Source organism: Amblyraja radiata, chromosome 16, assembly GCF_010909765.2.
Source record: "Amblyraja radiata isolate CabotCenter1 chromosome 16, sAmbRad1.1.pri, whole genome shotgun sequence".
Taxonomy (NCBI): domain Eukaryota; kingdom Metazoa; phylum Chordata; class Chondrichthyes; order Rajiformes; family Rajidae; genus Amblyraja; species Amblyraja radiata.
The window spans coordinates 29,149,545-29,172,573 of NC_045971.1; the positions used below are offsets into that span (position 1 = coordinate 29,149,545).

General features: G+C 42.2%; 1 protein-coding gene across 2 annotated transcripts in view; it reads left to right on the forward strand.

Annotated features, from left to right (window-relative positions):
* The first annotated feature begins 6,942 nt into the window (after window positions 1-6,942).
* Window positions 6,943-23,029, forward strand: part of phospho1 (phosphoethanolamine/phosphocholine phosphatase 1) — a 39,904-nt gene continuing 23,817 nt past the window's right edge. Inside the window, exon 1 of one of the 2 annotated variants that reach the window (XM_033035381.1) lies at window positions 6,943-7,430. The gene's annotated coding sequence lies outside the window, so the exon portion shown is untranslated. The remainder of the gene's footprint in view (window positions 7,431-23,029) is intronic. The other variant, XM_033035378.1, reaches the window with a different exon arrangement.

Consider the following 23,029-nt stretch of genomic DNA (forward strand, 5'->3'; position numbering starts at 1 on the left):
GATCCAGACCTGGATCATTAAATGTCTCTCGTTCTACTTTCCACCACAGGTGGCACAGTTGTGCAGGGGTAGAGTTGCTGCCTTACAGCACCAGAGACCTGAGTTTGATCCTGACTACTGGTGCTGTCTGGTGCTGACCAGCGTGTGACCCCGCACATTAACGCTATCCTAGTGTGTGTAGGAGCACCCGAAGAAAACCCACGCGGTCATAGGTAGAATGTACAAACTCCGTACAGACAGCACCCTGGAAAGTTGCATACTCAATATCACATTAATAACTCCTATAGGGTGATTTCACGAAAGGTCACTGGAGCGTAGATCCGCACTCACGTGACCGAAAATTTTAACTGGGGGACAAGCGTCACTTCCGGTACATGTTAGTGAATGGGAAAATACGCACTTTCACACCCGTTAAAAACATCTAAAACGGCCAGGTTTTGAGCTGCAAATTACTGAGCCAGTCAGGGTGACCGTGAGGCACAGCTACCTAAATTTACAGTAAAAAAAAAAGATAGAAACTAAGGTAAATACAAGAGGGAGCTGAAGGGGCAAAAAAAGCGGAAGTTGTTAGCGGACATTTTTCGTGGAGATTTAAAGATCCAAAATATCGGGAATTATCGCGTTTGCTCGCTGCATTTCATCAAAAGTAAGGCATTATTGGCTTTGTTATCTTTATTCATTTGTTAGATGAAAAGTATTAAAAGTTAGAAATCCTTCAGTAAAATTGCAAAATCGCCCATGGTTCTCGGGTGGGTTTTAACATGCAGAATGAAAACGCTTCTGAAGCTACATTCACCATTTAAATATCCGTGAATCATAAATGCGTCTTGAAATAAATTTTACTCAGATGCAAGCTAAGGAATGGTATAATTGTCAGCTGTTAATTTGACAAAATCAGGACATTTTATTATTAGCCAAAAAATATTTCTCAATGTTTCTTGTTTAAAGCCTGCACAATCACCCAAACCACTTATTATTTATCATCTAATAACAGACAAGCCTGCAGCATGGAATGATGTCAACAATCCTGAGTGGGCACCCACTGTGAATATGGGACGCGGCGATTACAATGAGCAGGATAAACAACGTGCACAAGAACGCCATGCACGTGCAACAAGAAGAGAGAGTATTAAAGCAGATTTTGTCGCAGCTCAAGCATCTGTAGCTCTGCAAGTTGATGCTGAGCAGGTTGATGATCATGAGAACTTTGAACCGGTGCTGGAAGTACACCGTCAACTTGACATGCAAACACAAACACCAGTCAAAGAGACAATGGACACATCAACACAAACAAACATGTGTGGAGTAGACATTACAGTACTGGAAGCACAACTAGACAATAAAAATAAAGAGCTCACTAAAGCTAGACCAGAAGCAGCCCAAATTAAGTTAACACAAGAAAGCCTTTCCAAGGATGACAAAAAGGTTAGGTTCTACACAGGTTTACCAACATTTGCAGTTTTGATGCTGGTCTTCTATTATGTTAAGGACAAGCTCACCAAAAGACAATCACTAACACATTTTCAGCAGTTGCTGATCGTCTTGATGAAGCTGCGACTTGCAGTGCCTCATGCATATCGATTCCTCGTTAGTAATGCCACAGTATCGCGTGTATTCACTAGTGGGATTGATGCCCTTTACGGCATATCCAAGTTAATTATTTGGCCTGAAAGAGATGTTCTGTGGAAAACCATGCCCATGCAATTTCGGCGGACATTTGGAAAGCGTGTGACAGTGATCATAGATTGCTTTGAATTATTTTGTGATAGACCTACGAGTTTAGAGGCGCGCGCACAGACTTGGTCTAACTATAAGCACCATAACACCATCAAATTCTTGATAGGTATTACACCATGTGGTGCTATCTCATTTTTATCTGCAGCATGGGGGGGCAGAGGCACAGATAATTTAAATGGTGAATGTAGCTTCAGAAGCGTTTTCATTCTGCATGTTAAAACCCACCCGAGAACCATGGGCGATTTTGCAATTTTACTGAAGGATTTCTAACTTTTAATACTTTTCATCTAACAAATGAATAAAGATAACAAAGCCAATAATGCCTTACTTTTGATGAAATGCAGCGAGCAAACGCGATAATTCCCGATATTTTGGATCTTTAAATCTCCACGAAAAATGTCCGCTAACAACTTCCGCTTTTTTTGCCCCTTCAGCTCCCTCTTGAATTTACCTTAGTTTCTATCTTTTTTTTTTACTGTAAATTTAGGTAGCTGTGCCTCACAGTCACCCTGACTGGCTCAGTAAATTGCAGCTCAAAACTTGGCCATTTCCGATGTTTTTAACGGGTGTGAAAGTGCGTGTTTTCCCCATTCACTAACGTACCGGAAGTGACGCTTGTCCCCCAGTTAAAATTTTCGGTCACGTGGGTGCAGATCTTCGCTCCAGTGACCTTTCGTGAAATCACCCTATACTAGTTAAATGGCTATAGCAACACAGAGTAACAATGAGATTTCCACTGATAGAATTACTACATTCATTGTAGCATTATGATAAAGTGTGATGCCAAGTGGAAATAATTCTAGTCCACAGTTATGGGTCTACTTGTCATGTTCCCATCAGTAGATGGACTGGGTGTTCAAACATCAACAGTACTTCAATTCAAATTTGTTTAGCAAGTCAGCAACAAAGTGTTTGCTTTATTAGTGGTCAGTCGCTTCATGTTGGAAAACATACAACACTAGTTGCCTTGGAGCACCAAGGCAAATTCTTTGTATGTGTACATACTTGGCCAATAAAGTTATTCATTCATTCATTCATTCATTCATTCATTCATTCATTCATTCATATACATTTAGAATGGAATTGACCACAGACAAATTGTTCACTGTACAATTGAATATATTTTGTACGTAAAAATAAGTTGAGTATATTCTTGCTATACTTTACATTTTCTAGTTTCTGTTAATTGCAAAAAACATATTGCCTCCCTTTTCACCTACAATACTTTGAACGGAATGTCAGCATGTATATTTACACATAATCAAGTTCTATTGCTTTCTTCAAAGGCTAATGAACCAGGCTCAATTTACATGCCACAAAGCCGTCGATTAAAGTAATTTGGGCATTTAGCATTTTTTTCCCTTGGGTAATTTTGCTTACATTTCAGCCAGCATTATCAGCCTCTACCTGACACCCCACCATTTTGCATCAACTGCAGCTGAGTGAATATAGTTCTTGATTGACTCAGGCAGTTACCGATAGATATGAAAAGCTGGAGTAACTTCAGACTGTAGAAGGGTCTTGACCCGAAACGTCACCCATTCCTTCTCTCCAGAGATGCTGCCTGTCCGGCTGAGTTGCTCCAGCTTTTTGTGTCCATCTTCGGTTTAAACCAGCATCTGCAGTTCCTTCCTACACACTCAGGCAGCTACAGGTTCAAGCACCATTCCTGCAAGAGCTAAACATGATAACTTATACTCACACTCGGTGTAACGCTGAAGAAGTGTCCTAGTGTTGAGTGTCTTCTCCTGCTGATGAGATGTTAGACAAGTATCTTGCCTCTCCCTTCAGCTGCTTCGACAAGATTCCAGCTCTCTAATTTGCAGAAGAGCATGAATGGTGTCCCGGTCACTAAAGCAAATTAGCAGGAACGATCACATCGCTGCTAGTGGGAGTTTGCAATGTGCAAACTAGTTGCCACATCCTACATCACAACAACAACTAGATTTTGAAACTGTTTTATTGCTTACAAAGCACTATGGAATGTTATTAAAATTCAACCCTTTATCTCCTCAGATGTTAGAAATGAATTAGCTGCTTCCAAGTTAGTTTGCATCATTTTTATCGAACATGTTCAAAATCATTCATCGGGATTGCTCAGTCCCTCTGCTTCTCTGCCCTCGCTGTGTTAAAATGATTGTTCGAAAGAGGAGTATTTCATCTTTAACTGGTTCTGAGTATGAATGCGAATGTATTCCAAATAGTTTGGATGCAGTATCTACCTGATCACTAGCAGAAAGCTCAACAAACCAAGCCACTGATTTGCCCAAATATTAAAAGCCTCAAAAAGGTATTATGTGTATATTTTAGCGAGTTAATACAAACTGTGGATAGCTCGATTGTAATCGTATAGTCCTTCTGCTGACTGGATAACACGCAACTGAAAGTTTTAACAATAAACTATAAAATAATTCATCCAAAAGCCAAATAATGCTGTTGCTGGAATGCTAAAATAATAAAAATGAAAATTTGCACAGAGAGAGAGAGAAAGAGAGAGAGGGGGGGGGGGGGGGGGGGGGGAAGAGTGTAAAACAGAATTAACTTTTCAGATAGTTAATCTTTCATCAGAACTCCAGATCATGTTTACTGTGTTAAACCATTGCAAGACTTCACAATGAAAAGTAATAAACACAGCTTTTTTTTTTGTGTATGGGAAGGAACTGTAGATGCTGGTTTCACCGAAGATAACCACAAAATACTAGAGTTACTCAGCAGGTCAGGCTGCATTTCTGGAGATTTTTTTTTTTTTCCTATGCCAAATCATTTAAGAATTTCTGTTTGTGGACTATTTGCTTACAATTATTTTCGTGTTTTAAAAATGAACCTGGTTGATACTCTCAACGTTGTGTGGTCAGTATCACAATGCCTTAGTAGGAAAGGTATTTACACACTAAAACCCAGAGGATTCACTCTTTCGCCATCCCATGCTGGGATAATTTTGGTGATAAATGAAAACTGAGATCAAGAGTTGCTTTTAAGGTCCACAGATGAAGGGAAATAGATTAAAATTCAGAGATTACAAATGCTGGTGCAGTAAAGCTAACACTGGTCTGAGGATTAGAATCTCATGCAGACATGCAGATTTGTCAGATACTTGGCCTCTGTAAAGTGACTCTAGTGTGTAGGCAGTGGATGATAAAGTGGGATAACATAGAACTAGTATGAATTGGTGATCGATGATCGGTATGGACTCAGTGGGTCGAAGCGCCTGTTTCCATGCTATATCTCTGAACTAAACTATAAGAGCTGAGATGTTATTGGCCTGATATAGATGTAATTCATCAAACTGAGCATCTGACAGTAAATTGATAAAGGAATTCCTCTATGTAAGGCAATTAGTGTTGGCAAGGATTTCCTTCATTGCTTATCCCCAATCCCTGATGAAAAGTTGGTGCTGATTTATCTTCTTAAACAAGAGAATGGTCCATGTATCTATGTGGCCGTGACGGCCTCAAACTCAGCACAAAGTTCATGGTTTACTGGGCAGCAGTGATCCCAGGCCTTCTGAGACACAGTCCGCCTACAACAGATAGCTCAAAGAAGTAGCACCAATGCCATCTCCTCACAATCCTGCTAAATCCACTGGCAGAAGAAGTAAACCACTTTCAATGCTCTCTCTCTCTCTCTCTCTCTCCCCAGCAATATGGGCCGGCACAGTGGCACAGCAGCAACGTTGCTGCCTTACAGCTCCAGGAACCCGAGTTCGATCCTGACTAAGGGTACTATCTGTATGGAGTTTTCATATTCTCCCGGTGACCGCATGGGTCTTCTCCGGATGCTCTGGTTTCCTCCCACGTATATGTTTGTCGGTTAATTGCCCTCTGTAAAATTGCCCCTAGTTTCTACAATAGAACTAGTGTTCGGGTGTTCATTGGTCGGTGCGGATTCAGTGGGCCGAAGGGCCTATTTCCATGTTGTATCTATAAATTAAGCTAAACAATACCTTCACCTTTGAGGGTTTAGGGACACAGGCCCATTCCAATGGGCAAGCCACATCTATCATGTGCCCAATAGAAAAACTCCTGAAGCAGGCACACTACCACACAATATTGGATTCTAGTGTAGAAAGGAATTGCAGATGCTGGGGTATTTCAGCGGGTCAGGCAGCATCTCTGGAGAAATGAAATAGGTGATGTTTCAGGTCGAGACCCTTTTTCATAAACTTCTTCCTGCTTTTTATGGACAGGGCACTCTTGAGAAATGCCATGCTATTTCTTGGTTGGTTGTGTTGAACAAGTGGGTCCTATCTGCAGATACTCATGAAGAGTGTTGTGGTGTTGATAGCTTGATTGGGCTGTCTGTCTTTGTTGGCTTAAGTGCTGGGTGTTAAACTGGTTTCATGGTGATAGTTCTGCCAGCAGTTTCGTACAACTGAGTGGCGTCCTCCCTCACCCATTTCCGAGAGTTAAGATTTAACCAATTTTCACCCTACAGTAATTTTGCCAGTTTATATCACATCACGTATTCTGATCTCACTGTAAAATGACAATTGTTAAGGGATTTACTAGAGGCGTTGAAAATATTGAAGGGTGTTTTGACGTTCTAAATACAGAAACACCATTGCAAAGCAAACAATTGCGTCCGCTAGAAACCTGAAATAAAAGCGAAAAGTGTGGATATAGTCCGGAAAGAGAAACAGACTTAAGGTTTTAGATTAATGGCCCTCGGTTAGAATTGGGAACGTGGGGAAAGCCTGATTTAAGTTGCAGATGGGATGAAACATTATTTCCTGATTTTGGGCGTCTGAAAAGAGAGGTTACCAATTTGTAACCGTCATCAGAAGGCGAGTTCTGAAGATATTAATAATATAGCCTTCATATCCAGTGCACTCGTTTTTCTGGCGAGAAGAATTAAATAAAGCAAACGCGATTGTTTCTTTGAAGAATTTGATAAATATTTGATGAAAGGGGTAAAACATTATGGCAGGCTTCTATGTTTAAGAAGGAACTGCAGGTGATGGAAAATAGAAGGTAAATAAAAGTGCTGGAGAAACTCAGCGGGTGCGGCAGCATCTATGGGGTTCGGCCCGATACGTTGCCTACTTCCTTCGCTCCATAGATGCTGAGTTTCTCCAGCACTTTTGTCTACCTCTATGACAGGCTTCTATTTGGTTTGTTGGGGTGAGATAAATTACGATGTAAAAGTCAGTGAAGATTGCAGATGTTGTATGGCACATCCCTTTACCTCCACAGATGTTGAGCTCATGCAGCAGTTTGGTTTGTTTTCCCCCTCCCTGCTCAATGGTTCCTGTGTTTGTCAATCGGTGGGAGGGAAGGTTTCCATCTAAAGGTTTCGCCAGCCTTTGAAGGGTGATGCGTCAAGCCGGAGCTTGTTTCTCATAGGGCTGCCGGCAACAAATGAGAGCTGGCCCGCCCGGCGGTTGTCACCGAGCCGGGGAGCGGCGACATCGAATGGCCGGAGCTCCTTCTCCACCTGCCCCTCTCTCCACACGCCGCCGCCGGGGTCTCCATTGGCTGCGCTCCTGCCGCCGTCACAATTGAACCCTCCCATTTCCTGGAAACTGCAACATTGAGTGCAACATTTCAACAGAAGCTGCCCGGGGTTACTCTCAGCCGCCACAAGCACTTGCACCAGTCGCTGCCGAAGTCACAGCCCACCGACAGCTCTCCTATGTTCCTGCCTTGCATCTTCTCTGCAAAAACGTTACAATCTCACCCGAGCCCTGAATACGGGTAAGTAAGCGATAGCAGCTCGGGGGCATCGCGGAACCAAGTGGCGATTACTGTTCAATTAAAACTCCATTTAAGATGATTTAAGACGTCCTCCGTCTTTATCTGTTTAGCTTTGGGTCATCTCAAGGGCTTGCTGATGAAAGTTGTCGGTCCTTCTGCAAATAATGCCCGGTTTGCCTTTTTTTTTGTCTTCAAGATAACGACTTTTGGTTTTTTTTGTCTTCAAGATAAAAGCTCTGATATTTAGCGCTCCCTTCGCCCATTCATTCGTTAAATCCTTTTATCCCCTGTTTAATAAAAAAAACCATTTCCCCTCTTCACTGTTGGCGCTGCGGCAATGCATCAACAACCCCCCCCCCCCCCCCCCCCCCCGTCCTTTTGTTTGTGTTTTATAACATCTTGGCTTCTGATCATACTTCCCCCGAATAAAAACAAAAGCCCCGTATATCTAATTACGGCAATGTCAGAACTGCACGCAAACGCGACAACTGCGCCGATGTCAGCGCCGCACTGAAGGCTGAGAGCCCACATTGCAAACGCGGCGCATCTTCTCAACGCAACTTCATCTTCAACCGGTGGCCGCCTAACCTCTCGACACACACACACACACGGGTGGCGCGGTTAACCGGGGTAACTGGGCAGATTCCGGTCGCTCCCCAACCTAACCGCGTTGTAATCGGGGCAGGGGAAGGATGGATCTGCACTGCCGATGTTTCTAATGTCAATGGGATGTCAACAGTGAGCGGAATCGTGGACTCGGCGCCTCTCAGGCACCGGCTCTTGACACCCAATGTCGTTTTCAGAAAGCGTCAATCCTATTTCTTTCTTTCGAGTCATCCTGTCACCCACGCGCCTACAATTAGGGTTGTTTTCCTTATTTCATGCGTGGGATATGAGTGTTGCTGGCGCGGCCAAATCCTTGCCGTCTGCTCCAACTTGCCCTTGAGAGAGCGATGGTGAGATATCCTCATGAATCACTGTGGTCCTCCCGCAGTGCGGCTCGCTATAGAGTTCACACAACCTCTACACTCACTCATACTGGCTGAGAGGCAACCTATGCCCAGGTGAGGAGAGTGTGTAACATAATGATTTCCAAAATGTTGGCGGGCTGATTATTAAATTTGTAGACGACCCAAAAATCGGCGATGTAGGCACAAGGAACAGCAGAAGCTGATTTGCCAAAAGGAAATCCAACAAAGTGCTGGAGTAACTCAGTGGATCAGGCAACGTCTTTGGAGAACATGTCAAAGTGATGTTAGACACAAAATGCTGGAGTAACTCAGCGGGACAGGCACCATCTCTGGAGAGAAGGAATGGGTGACGTTTCGGGTCGAGACCTTCTAGGTGTGTCGGGTCGGGAACCTTAAGGGTACCTTCACTAGAATGACCATGGTGATCCAGGAAGGTAGCTCTCCACTACCTTAAGGGTCACATCCGAAAGGTAACCTATCCATGTTCTCCAGAGTCGCTGCCTGACCCGCTGAGTTACTGTCATTTTCAGAAATCAGTCAAGTATAGTTGATTGTCATGTGTACCATGGGACAGTGAAAAACAATATTTGTTGCGTGCTATCCAGTCAGCGGAAAAACTGTACATGATTACAATCGGGCCATCCAGAGTGTACAGATACCAAACAATGTTTAGTGCAAGATAAAGTCCAGTAAAGTCCGATTAAAGATAATGAGAGGGTTTCCAATGAGGTAGATGGTGGCTGTGGATAGTGGTAGTTGTGGGTGGTGAAGAAGGTTGTTGTTACAGGATACATCATGACATAGGTCAGATATGGTGGAGAATTGGCAGATAGAGTTTAATCTGAGCAAGTGCAAGGTCGCATTTTGGAGGTCAAATGTAGGGAAAGTAATAGTAGTACAGTAAATAGTAGGAGACTTACTGCAGGATCATTGATGTACAGAGGTGGGCACAAAAAGCTGGAGTAACTCAGCGGGACAGGCAGCATCTCTGGATCAAAGGATATTGGCATTTCGTGTCGAGACCCTTCTTCAGACAGAGGTATCTTGGGGTGCAAAAAGCGGCAACACAAGTGGGGCAAATGGCACGCTTGCCTTCATTGAACGGGATATTGATTCAGGGGGTCAGGTTGCAGTTTTATAAATCTTTAGTTAGGCTACAAATGGAGTAATTCCACACCAAATCCTGGCATCACATCACTCCAGTCCTCAAACAACTTCACTGGCTTCCCATCTCCCACCGGATCACCTACAAAATCCTGATCCTCACCTACAAAGCCCTCCACCATCTGGCCCCCCCATATCTCACTGACCTCCTCTCCCCCTACCAACCCTCACGGTCCCTCAGATCCACATCAGCCGGTCTCCTCTCCATCCACAAGTCCAACCTCCGCAGTTTAGGGGACAGAGCCTTCTCCAGCGCAGCTCCCAGGATCTGGAACTCCCTCCCCCAACTGATCCGCAATTCTGTGTCCCTCACCATCTTCCAGTCCCGCCTCAAGACCCATCTCTTCACCTCTGCCTATCCTTAGCCCCATGTCCCCCTCCCTTTTCATCTGTGCATTAATTGCCTTATTATTGTGTTTTATATTGAATTCTGTCTTTACTTTGTGTACTAGTCATGTCTCTACTATTTATTTCATTCCCCTTACATGTTTTTCCTCTACCTGCAAAATATTTGTAAGGTGTCCTTGAGACTCTTGAAAGGCGCCCATAAATAAAATTTATTATTAATGTGTGCAGTTTTAGTCACCACACTATAGCGAGGATGTGGAGGCTTTGGAGAGGATACAGAAGAGCTTGGTCAGGATGTTGCCTGGATTATAGAACATTATCTCCAAGGAGAGGTTGGACAGACTTTGATTGTTTTCTCTAGCGTGTCAGAGACTCAGGGGATACATCAGTGACGCTTATAAAATTATGAGCGCAATAGTAGACTCTAAAGAAAACTTTTTTCCACAGTAGAAATGTCAAATACTAGAGGGCATAGCTTTAAGATGAGAGGAGAATGTTTAAAGGAGATTTGCATGGCAAGTTTTTTTTTAAAACACATGCCCTCTAGTATTTGACAATTCCACCCTGGAACAAAAGACTCTGACTATCAGAGTCTACCATTATTCTCATAATTTTATAGACTTCACTGATGTATCTCCGCAGGCTCTGACACAGAGAAAACAACCACGTTGATAGGTGCCTGGAACATGCCGTTGGGGGGTAGATGGGGGAGGTAGGTGGAGGAGGCAGACATGATAGTGACATTTTAGAGACATGTAATCAAGCGTTAGAAAATCCAGGGATAGGATGATGTGCAGGCAGATGCAGTCAGTTTAATTTGGCATCGTGGTCGGTGCAGACCGTGAGCAGATGGGCCTGTCCCTGTGCTGAGACAGATGCTGCCTGATCAGCTGAGTTACTCCAGCACTTTTGTGTTCTATGCATGGTTCCAGCATCTGCAGTTCCTTGTGTCCAGATCCCTGCACTGTACTGGTCCTGTGTTCTAGGGGATGGTGTTCCTGTGTGCCTGCTGCCCTTTTCATTCCAGCCACAAAGTTGATAGATTTAGAAGATGCTTTGAAAGACTACTTGATAGTTGTTAGATGCAAAAAGCTGGAGTAACTCAGCGGGCCAGGCAGCATCTCTGGAGAGAAGGAATGGGTCACATTTCGGGTTGAGATCCTTCTCAACCTGAAACGCCACCCATTTCTTCTCTCCAGAGATGCTGCCTGGCCCACTGAGTTACTCCAGCTTTTTGTTTCTATCTTCGGTTTAAACCAGCATCTGCAGTTTCTTCCTACACACTTGACAATTGTTGCTGAGTACCTTGTTATTGATAAAGCACACTGCAGCCATGGGTGCTGGTTTGCACACATTCCATACTGACCTCCTTCAATGTCACTGGAGCTCCAGTCAGACACATAAATGTAAGGTAATCTATCCCACCCCTGCTTCACCTTGTGGACGATTCGTAGAGAGAGAGAGAGAAAAGGCAAGGAACTCACTGCAGAGTTGCCAGCCCTTTCTCTTGTCAAACTATTCACACCATTTACAACTTGTGTTCAGTTTTCTTACTTGATGCAAGTTTTGACCAGTTCCTCTTTGTGCAATGGAAGACTGATCTTCTGAAGGCTACAAGTCATAAGTGGGGAGAGGAAGAGTGAGGAAAATAAGACTGGCAACACAAGAACAACAATTGACATTAAACGGTTTGAAAACATAATGAAAGTATTTTATTAGCAAGCAAATACCCCACTCGGGACTAAAAAAATTAAATTACCTAAAGACAGAAAATAATGAAAATTGGTTAATGTTTGTCTTTTCTGCAAAGGACATTAGATGCAATGTTTCTGAAGGTCATTGGTTGAGTCAATGTGAATAGCAGATATTGGAAAACGGAGGAAAGGTTTAAAGGTTACCAATGATAAGAGTATGGAATTTAGCAAACTGCGAGGAGTTGCCAATATGGAAGAAATATAATCAGACCCAAAAATGAGTTGTACGTTACCTTTTTTAATTATTCATTTACGACTCTGAACGGCTAGTATTTATTGCCCTGAGCCACCATCCTGGATCACTGTGGTCATTCAGCTGAAGGTGCTACTACTGTGCTTCCTTCATGTGGTGCCGCACTAGTGAGCTGTTTTGTGCTATTTTGTTGAACTTCTTGAGAGTATTTGGTACCGCATTCAACAAGTCAAGTGAAGAGTATTCCGTCCAGTTGCTGATTTATGCCTCATTGTGGGGCAAAATGTGTCGAGGTGAGTTATAGGATACCCAGCCTATGACCTGCCCTGGTACCTACACCATTTACAAAGCCAGTCCAGTTGATTCCGTGGTCAATGGTGACCCCCAGGAAGGTGATGGTGACCTACTCAATGATGGCAATGCCATTGAATGTCAAGGGTAGGTGGCTAGGTTCTCCTTTTTTGGAGATGATTATTATCTGGCACTTTTCTCTGGCAAGGCTTATTCCTTATCAGCTCATTCCTGAATGTTATCCAAGTCTTGCAGCAGGCATGCAGAGACTGCTTCATTAGCTGAAGTGTTATGAATGGAATTGAACATTGTGTAATTATCAGTGACAACTCTGCTGACTTTCTGGTTGAAGGGCATCAGAGTACGGGTAAAGTTTGTACAGTTTAAAAATGAAAAAATGTCCACTTTTTATTTGGCCTGTTTCATGATATTCTGTCTAGCGCTCATTTTGATGTCTGCAATTTTAATAATTGTAATCTTTTTTCCATTCGTTTTTAGTCCACCTCTTTTCCTTAGATTAATATAATGACAGAGAACAGCAAAGAGCTATATTGTTGCAAGACCTTCCCAGTTACTAAATAATTAACTGTTGAGACAGCGTGATTGAATTACTTTTAAAGCACTTCTGAAGATACTTACGTCAGCCCGTAATATGCAGTTGGAATGATGACAAAGCTATTAATATTCACTGTCCTTGCTCTTTGAACTTGGTAGAGATTTCTGTTGCCCAAATATATGCAGTTAAATATAGAACCCCAGAGGTTGTTTTTAGTGGCATCTTGTTTCTTCACAGAATGTGCTGTTATAAACCTTTATGAAACCATCGGGACAGAATCACTCATTTAATGTGAACCAACTTTATATGGACTTTCTTTGCTCTTCCAACCATTGAAAATGTAGCATCTCATTGAATGAACTGTTTTTAATGCCGAATGAACCAACCTGTCAAATAATTCCCCTCGTCTGTGTCGACCTATCACCTGTCCCGCCTCTCCCCTTTTCCAGCTTTCATCTTCGCCCCTACAATCAATCTGAAGAAGGGCCTCGACCTGTCCTGCCCCCTCCCCCCCCCCAACCCCACAATAAATCTGAAAAAGGAGTCTTGACCCGAAACGTCACCTATCCATATTCTCAGCCTGACCTGCTGAGTTACTCCAGCACTTTGTGTCCTTTGGCCACTGAGTCTACGCCAACCATCGATCACCCTTTCACACTAGTTCTATGTTATCCCACTTTTGCGTCCATTCCCTACATACCAGGGCCAATTAATTTACAAATCAGCGGGTCTTTGGGACATGAGAGGAACCTGGAGCAGCCAAAGGAAACTCATGTGGTCACAGGGTGAACATGCAAACTCCACGCAGACAGCACCCGAAGTCAGGATCAAACCCGGATCTCTGGTGCTGTGAGGCAGCAGCTCTACCAGGTGCACCACTGTGCCGCTCTTCGGTCAGCACTGGGTCGTGCCCAGTCGATTGAGTCATGGGAGCCTCTGCTTTCGTGGGTTGTGACGACATTCTGCAGTTACCAAGAGTCATGCAAACACCAGAGGAAATGAGACAAATGCCATGGCCCTCTTGATACTGAGCCTCTGGTGTCTGCAGCAGCCAACGACACACTGCACCACATGCGTAGCAGGGGCAGAACACTGGGCGTTGAGTGCTGCTTGCTGCCCAACTAAGCAATCTGAAGGTTGCTGCCAGTGGCAGAGCAATAGCACCATATGCATGGAGCTAGAAGGGTATGAGCTGGAGACCCATGAACAACAGGAGCAAGAGGCCGAGCAAGGTTGCCCAGGCAAATGCACCAGCCATGTCCCAGCAGAGCAGAGGCAGGAGGCGTGAAATGCACAGACAGTTAAAGCCTCCCCGATAGGGGTCAGCTTCTAATAAAAGCCTGCTGCAGTCCAGACTTAATGATCCTTTGTACAGCCTAATCCTTAACCCAATATACTGTAGTTCATCAAAAATCAGATGAAAGATTCCAGATGACATGTAATAATCCCTCGCGTCCTGTTTTGTAAGATCACCTGTTTGAACTTGTGCATAATATATAAATAAGTGGACACAAGGGACTGTAGATGCTGGTTTACAAAACAAGGCACAGTGCTGGCGTGACTCAGTGGGTCAGGCAGCATCTCTGGAGGATATGTTTGGCTGGAAGAGTCCCGACCAGAAACATCACCTATTAATGTCCTCTAGAGATGCTGCCTGAGCCGCTGACTTAATCCAGCTCTGCGTCTTTATACATAAATAACTGGTGTGGTTACAGAACATAAGGTTGTTATTATGTTAAATTGTAGGCACCTTGAGAGGAATGAAGTACTCGCTTACGATGTGAAGCTTGTGGTGTTCGGTAAATGGAGTTTACAAATACTCTCACTATTGTACAAGTTCTCCGTTCCCACTCCCCACCCTCAAATATAATGCAACCCACACTGGTTATAATACATTAATACATGATAAGTACCTATCTATTTAATAGGAACCTGACTCGAGGCAACAGTTTTACACAATAGGTGGTGGGTCTTTATATAACAAGCTGCTGGAGGAGGTAGATGAGGCAGGCACTATCATAACACTTGAGAGAGTGGTTGTGATTGTATTATATTCAGATACTTTATTCAAATGCATCTGGCCCGTTTTTAGATTGACCGCTGTCTCGGAAGTAATGCTAAACCTAAAAGCTGATTTGATTTGCTCCATTAAAGTTGGAATAGTGGTCACAGACCTGCAACAAGCAAAATAAAATACTCCGCAACTATTACCCCCGTGATTGTGAAAGAGATGCTTTGCCTGCGGGAGGATGCAGCGGTTTTCCAAATTTCAAAGATATTTTCCAAAATTAAGTTGCAACTTCAAAGTCTCATGAAATAGTAATTTATCCAATGGATAATGCATTGAAAACATGCTTCAAAAAGTCAACTTCCCGTAAATGACAAAACCAGAAAAAACAGCAAGAAGAAATTACATGCTGGAAATAATTTGAATGAAATGATGAAACATATTTCAGTATCATAATTCCCCACGCATTTTGGCTTTAAGGGCTGCATGCCTAGAAATTGGATTTCACCTTTTTTGAGATAAATTAATCCAATTTCTAGGCATGCAACCCTCCAAACCATAGTGGGTGGGGAAGTATGATACTCAAATATGTTTCATCATTTCATTCAAATTATTTTCAGCATGTATTTTCTTCTTGCTGTTTTTTCTGGTTTTGTCATTTATGGGAAGTTGACTTTTTGAAGCATGTATTCAATGCAATTACTGTTTCATGTGACTTTGAAGTTGCAACTTAATTTTGGAAAATATCTCACCGCTGCATCCTCCCGCAGGCAAAGCAACTCTTTCACAATCACTGGGGCAATAGTTGCGGAGTATTTTATTTTGCTTGTTGCAGGTTTGTGATCACTATTCCAACTTGGAACATTAGCATTACTTCCGAGACAGCGTTCAATCTAAAAATGGGCCAGATGCATTTGAACAAAGTTCCTGAATATAATATAACCACTGCCAAAAAAAAGGACACAAAGTGCTGGATTAACTCAGTGGGTCAGGCACCATCTCTGGAGAACATGGATTTTCAGACTGATCCATGTATACACAACCACAATTGTCTTTTAGGATGGAAATGGCAGTATTGCTTGTGAATGGTTGGCTTGGTGTCCTATCTTCTGACATCTCTGTCAACAATGTTATTCCTCTTTCTTTATCGTTTGTAAAGTTTTTGTTATCTTACCCTTAGAATAATAGTATTTCCTTTTCCAAAAATATTCACTTCTCGTTTCTCTGTTAAAAATATAATGACAATCCTTTCACCTTCCAGACTAGGGTACTTTTGGTATCCATAGAAATAGGAAATACATAGTTAGGACCAAGCAGTGAGCTTATCTAAAAGTTAAAGAATGTCGCCATTCCAGTTACTTCGACCTCGATAAACTAAACAATGGTGAAATGTAGAAACAAGGCTGGTTTACAAAAAAGGCACAAAGTGCCGGAGTAACTCAACGAGTCAGGCAATATCGAAGGAAGAACATGGATAGATGACGTTTCAGGTCGGGACCCTTCTTCTTATAGTGGGTTTCCACATTAAAAAAGCACTGCTCTTCCATGGAATATAGTTCCTCTAATCCGTCTTCCTTGACGGGGAAAATAAAAGTAGTCTTGGATGCGAGAAGTGACAAAACTTAGAATGGTCAGCACTAACATCTGGTGCTTTTGACACCTGGCTGACATTTACAATTGCTCTCCACCCTTTCACACAGTCCAGCATGTACTGTATATTCTTATTCCTGATGCCCCTAAATAATTGAGCCCCCCTACCACAACCATTTAAAAAGCAGAATGGTTATGAAAAGCTTGTGATTCACTACTAACTCCTCAAAAACGCATTATTTCTCTATGTTGTAAACATCACAACACCACAACGACATAACATTTTACCCCAGCAGATTTTGCTGAACTATATTTGAAATAATTATTTTTTGATTCTGTAAGAATTGTAGAGAAAAGGAACGTTTCAATCATTCATTCTGAGTTTGTTCAAAGATTAAGCTTTTTGGCAAAAGACTTTGGCGGGTAGCCATCAAATTTCAAATAAAAACATCTTATTGAAAATGTTTATTATCCTCTAGGCTCTATCAGAAAATGTGATGAATGGTAACCTCTTCATATTGGTCATGTTTTCAGGCTATCTCTGATTATCTTTTTATAACTTTTGACCAAAATATTTTGTATATGGAAAATGTACACAGCAATAATTTTGTTGGTAAATATTTTTTAAAGAAATGCATTGTAAAACAGAAGTATGTTTCCAGATATAGCCACTGAACCAACAAAACATTTTGCAGCACAGTACAATTCTTTTACACAGTACACGGACCCCAAAGATTTTGAGTGTGATATGTATTGTATCTGGAAAGAACCTACAACGAATCATTAGAGAATCACCCTCTGAGCTCTGTCAAAGCAATTTGTACTGACACAACTCACGGACGGCACAGTGGCGCAGCTGGTAGAGCGGCTGCCTCACAGCGCCAGAGACCCGGTTCATCCTGTGCTATCTGTGTGGAGTTTGCACGTCCTCCCTGTCACTGCATGGGTTTTCTCAGGGTGTTTAAGTTTCCTCCCACTTCACGAAGACATCCGGGTTTGTAGGTTAACCGGCCTCTGTAATTTGCCTGAAAGGTGTAGAGAGCGGTTTTAAAAGTTGGATAACATAGGACTAGTGTGAATGGGTGATCAATGGTTGGCGTGGACTCAATGGGCTGAAGGGCCTGTTTCCACGCTGTATCTCTAAGTAAGTAACTTAAATCAAAAGTAAGTAATAAAATTCACCAACAAAATGTTTTCACTGTACCTTGGTACATGTGACAAACTAAACTAAACTGCATACATTTCATTATAGATAAGGATTGATACAAAAGTGGTAGTCTAAAAGCACCGTCAATGGTACCCGTAAGACATTTTCACAATAGAGCTGCTTTTGTAAAAATGACATTAAAATTGATGGGGAAATGTAAAGATAAAGTCGGAAGATAAAGGAATATAAATAGTCACTTTCTTCATTCACGAGTTGTGACATTAACCTTTATTTTAATCTGATGCTGATTATCTGATTATTACAATATGTCCAATCATAAAGAATAAAATGGTGTTACTGAGATGTGGAAAGGAAAGTCATTTGATGTATGGCAGATCAAAGCCTTGTTAAAACTCCTGTGACAGATATTTTTCCTTTACAAAAAGGATTTAGAAACATTGTCATGTTGCATTTTCAAGCTCTGCTCAGTTGATTATGTCACACTTGATCAAGTCGTGTGTCTTTTGATTCTCCAACAAAGGTTTTTTGGTGCTTTGTGAGTACCGCTGTTCTGATAAAAAAAACTGTGTTTATTGTTTACAAACTACAATCTACAGCTGGCTGCATTTCTGAAAATACATAATCGATTTAACTCTAGCTGATCCTTTTAACCAAAGATACGCTCCTCTAGTATCTGCTTTCAACGAGGCAGTAGCACAATTTAATAAAACTCTTTAAACCGTAAACTGTTAAGGATGTTACATTAACCTCTGTGTTCTTGCTCGTTAAGTATCAGAGATTTGTGGATTTAAGGTCCAAATGTCCTGCTAAAGTATAATTTTTGATAAATAACATCAGTTCTTGATGAGCTTTTCTAAAAAAATCTCTAATTAGTTTAGTTCAGATTTAGTTTAGTTGAGAGATACAGCGTGGAAACAAGCCCTTCACCCCCCCCCCCCCCCCCAAGTTTATGCTGGCCATATATCACCCATTCACACTAATCCTCTGCTTTTCCACTTTCCCATCCACTTTCTACACACAAGGAGAAATTTAGAGAAGCCAATTAACCTGAAAATCCACACGTCTGCGGGAATGTGTAAGGAAACCAGAGCAATCAGAGGAAACCCAGGGTCACAAGGAAGAATGTATAAACTCCACACTGACAGCACCCGAGGTTAGGATCGAATCGGTGACTCTGGAGCTGTGAGGCAGCGGCCCTACTAGCAATTTATTTAATTGTGCAAGTGATCTGAAAAAGGGTCCGGGCACGAGGCATTATCTGCCCAGTCCCTCCACAGATGCTGCCTGACCTGTTGAGTACTTTGTGTTTTGTTCAAGATTCCAGCACCTGCAGGGTCTTATTTCTCCATGTGGATCTTTTGCTGTTTTCCGTTATACTCATTCATTACTAAAGATCTTTCAAGCGAGTTTACTTTCACCTAATTCTCTTCATTATATAAAGGCTAACCGAGTTTGTTCCTTTTAAGGATCACAACAGGAATAATTAATTCCTTTCTTCATTCATTTATCTTTGGATAATGAATATATTCATTAAACCAACAGAAGGGTCTCGACCCGAAACGTCGCCTATTTCCTTCGCTCCATAGATGTTGCCTCACCCGCTGAGTTTCTCCAGCAATTTTGTCTACCTTTGATTTTCCCGCATCTGCAGTTCCTTCTTAAAGACGAAACCAACAAAATAGTCAGTTCATGCTCTCATCAAGCAGCAGCTTGAGGATTGAAGATAGACACAAAAATCTGGAGGAACTCAGCTGGCCAGGCAGCATCTCTGGAGAAAAGGAATAGGTGACGTTTCAGGTCGAGACCCTTCTTCAGACTCAGGGTAGAGGGGAACAAGAGAGATAGATGGTACTTAGGAGAAATCAATGGATGATATGCAAAAAGCACCGATAATCAAGGAAATGTAGGCCACACAATAGGCCATTGTTGGGTGTGGGGAAGGTGACAATGAGTAAACAGAGCAACTCAACAGGATGACAGTAAAACTAGTGCAACAACTAGGATGGGAGAGGGATGGAGAGAGGGGATGCAAGGGTAACTTGAAGTTAGAGAAGTCAATATTTATACCGCTGGGGTGCAAGCTACCTAAGCGAAATATGAGTTGCTGTTCCTCCAATATGCATTTGGCCTCACTCTGACAGTGGAGGAGGCCCTGGACAGAAAGTTCTGTATGGGAAAGTCTGAAGAAGAGTCTTGACCTGAAACGTCATCTATTCCTTTTTCTCCGGAGATGCTCCCTGACCTGAGTTAATCCAGCATTTTGTGTCTGTCTTTGGTTTAAACCAGCACCTGTAGTTCCTTCCTATACACTTGAGGATTGATGCTGTTGTTGCTAACATTGACTTTGCTTCCCTTCTTTCCCGGGACCATTACTCATGCTCTTCATCTGGTCCTATTGCCAGTAGCCTTCCCGCAGAGTTCTTCACGGCCCTTCAATCTATTTGACTTTGGGAATACATTGGTAAGGCTGTTTTTAATCTCTCCTCAGATTAACCCATTTAGGAGTGCAGGATGATTACAATATGGAGTAATCGTAGATAGGTTTTACTTCCTTAGCCTGGAATCATATTGTACTCCCATTGTCACTAAGTGCTAATCAGTGGACTCAAAAGAAACATCAAACTGAGCACCATTATAGTCTTTGACATCACCCCCCGATGGACTGATTTTCATGATTACATTGCCTTAAATGTCACACTTGATTCACTAAAGATAACCTCATTCACATTAGGATGGATGAATTGAAACTTACTTTGACTTCAAAAAAGCATTGTGTGTAATAGCATTGAGGTTTTAAATGAAATGAAAATCTGGAACAGAAATCAAACCTGCCTATGTTCCATTTAATAAATGCAGGAAAAGAGGCAAATTCATTGAACAGTTCGGTTTAGGTTTATTATTGTCCTGTGTACCAAGGTACGGTGAGAATTTTTGTTTTGCATGCTATCCGGTCAGATCAGGTAACACTACAGATACAGTAAATACAATCATTTCAAACTTAAGTAAAGGGAAAGTTATAGAGTGAACATGCTGAGAGTTCAGTTTAGTGTATCATTGAGATGCAGTGAAAAGCTTTTTGTTGCGTGCTATCCAGTCAGCGATTACAATCACGCCGTCAACAGGTGACAAATACAGGATAATGGGCATAATAATGTTTAGTGCAAGTTAAAGTCCGATAAAGTCCAATTATAGATAGTTTTAAGGTCGCAAATGAAATAGATGGGAGGTCAGGACCGGTCTCCAGCTGGTGAGTGGACCGTTGCCTGATAAGAGTTGTGTCTTCCCAGCATTGGTTACAGTTTAGGAAGACATGGAGTGTTTACTGCAGACCCAACTAACTCCCCAGAGAACAATGCTCTCCAACATCATCCTGTGATCAGTTTGCATTCCTGATCAGAATAAACACCCAACTAACCATAATCGAACCCATCCCCTGCCACAATTAAACCTCTTCCCTTCTGAACGGGATCCAACAACAATTTCTCTCACTCTTTGATCACCTCTCTGCCTTTACACTCTTTGTTCTTGTGAAGTAGATCTCCGAATAAGTTTAAGTTGTTATTTGGACTGCTTGTAGGAGGGAACCCACCTCATTAACATAAATACAGCAAAATAATCAGAACATCCAATTTTCCGAATTTCATAAGCTTATAATGGTACTGCTTCCATCTCATATCATTTCTCAACTTCCTCACTCCAACATACATAGTACTTTCCTAGAAGTTAAAATCTAGATGTCCTGATAAAGAAAATACACATACTGTACTGTGAAGGTACACATTACATTGCACCTGATTCTGCCAATGTGGTGACATGTGACAAATAAGAATGGACTTTGTATCTGTTCAGAGTGCAAACCTAATAATAATGCATTACACAAGAATAAATATAAACCCTTCCCAAAATGAATGATGCCCTGTAAAAAGCAGCATAAACAACAGGCACTTTCTGATTACATTAGCTATTATATTGAAGTCACCATCAATTAAACAGGTTCAATTACTCTGTCCTTCGAGAATAGTCTTTCTGTGTACTTTATATCTAAGTTCAAAGTTGGGCGTTCCCAATTCAAGAATAGCACGCTCTGGAAACATTGTCAACCTTCCAGAAGTACGCATTCAGCATTTAAGTTCTAGAGAGTGTTTTTCTCAAACATACTGCTGCCATGTTCCACCAGTAACAATTGTCAGCTGTTCTGATGTCCCAGTGCATTATATACAGTGTACCTTTTAGTTGGCACAGTGATCATTGCTTTAGTGGAAGTCTCAAAGGTGAACATGGGCATCCATGCCATTACAATCCCTGTTCGCACAGAATCAAAGCATGAATCTTAAAGGAAATGCATGGGGCAAGTTTTTTTACACAGAGGTTAGTGAGTGCCTTGAACATGCTCCTGGTGATGGTAGTTGAGGCAGGTACGATATAAGAGACTTATGGATAGGCACATGGATATGCATGGAATGGAGGGATATGGACCATGTGCAGGCAGATAAGAGTTGGTCTTGACATCATGTTCGGAACAGACATTGTGGGCCGAAGAACTTGTTCGTGTTCTATGTTTTAAAAGAAAGCATCTGGTCAGTTAGAGAGGTGGAACAATGCTATTTTTCTTCAGCACAAAACAAAATTTGTAAGTTGATTTGCCTCTGTAAATCACCCCTAGTGTGTAAGAGAGTGAATGAGAAAGTGGGATAACATAGAACCAGTGCGAATTGATGACCAATGATCGGTATGGACTCAAAGGTAGACGCAAAATGCTGGAGTAACTCAGCAGGACAGGCAGCATCTCTGGAGAGAAGGAATGGGTGACATTTCGTGTCGAGACCCTTCTTCAGAGATGCTGCCTGTCCTGCTGTTACTCCAGCATTTTGTGTCTACCTTCGATTTAAACCAGCATCTGCAGTTCTTTCCTACACATCAGTATGGACTCGGTGGGCCAAAGGGCCTGTTTCCACACTGTATCTTTCAATTCAATCAAAATTAAATTTGTAGAGCTGTTATAAATCCAGAAGTTTTGTTTGCTAATCATCATGTCATTTTATTTATAATTGAAAACTAAATGAAAATAGAGTCGACACAGAAACGGGCCGTTGAGCTTGCGCTAACCAACAAACATTCATTTACACGTATCTTATTTTTATTCTCCCCACATTTCCACCAATCTCCTAACTCCCAGATTCAATACGTCACCTACACCTCAATGTAGTCGATTAACCTACCCACAGTACATCAATGGGATGTGGAAGCTGGAGATCCTGCATGGTCAGGGGGAGACCGTGCAAACTCCGCACAGACAGCAGCAGCGGTCAGGTTTGACCCCTGATGGCTGGAGCTGTGAGGCAACAGTTCTACTAACTGCACCTCTGCGCCATCCAAGCACAGGAAAGGCCATTCAGCCTACCATGTCCACGACAGAGTTTCTATTTCATCTTCTCCTCCTATCTTTCCTCGTTGTAATCAGGATAAGCCTCTAGTTCTTCTCAGGACAGTTTCTTCCCAGCTTTTATCAGGCAACTGAACTATCCTTTCACCAACTAGATAGCACTCCTGACCTAC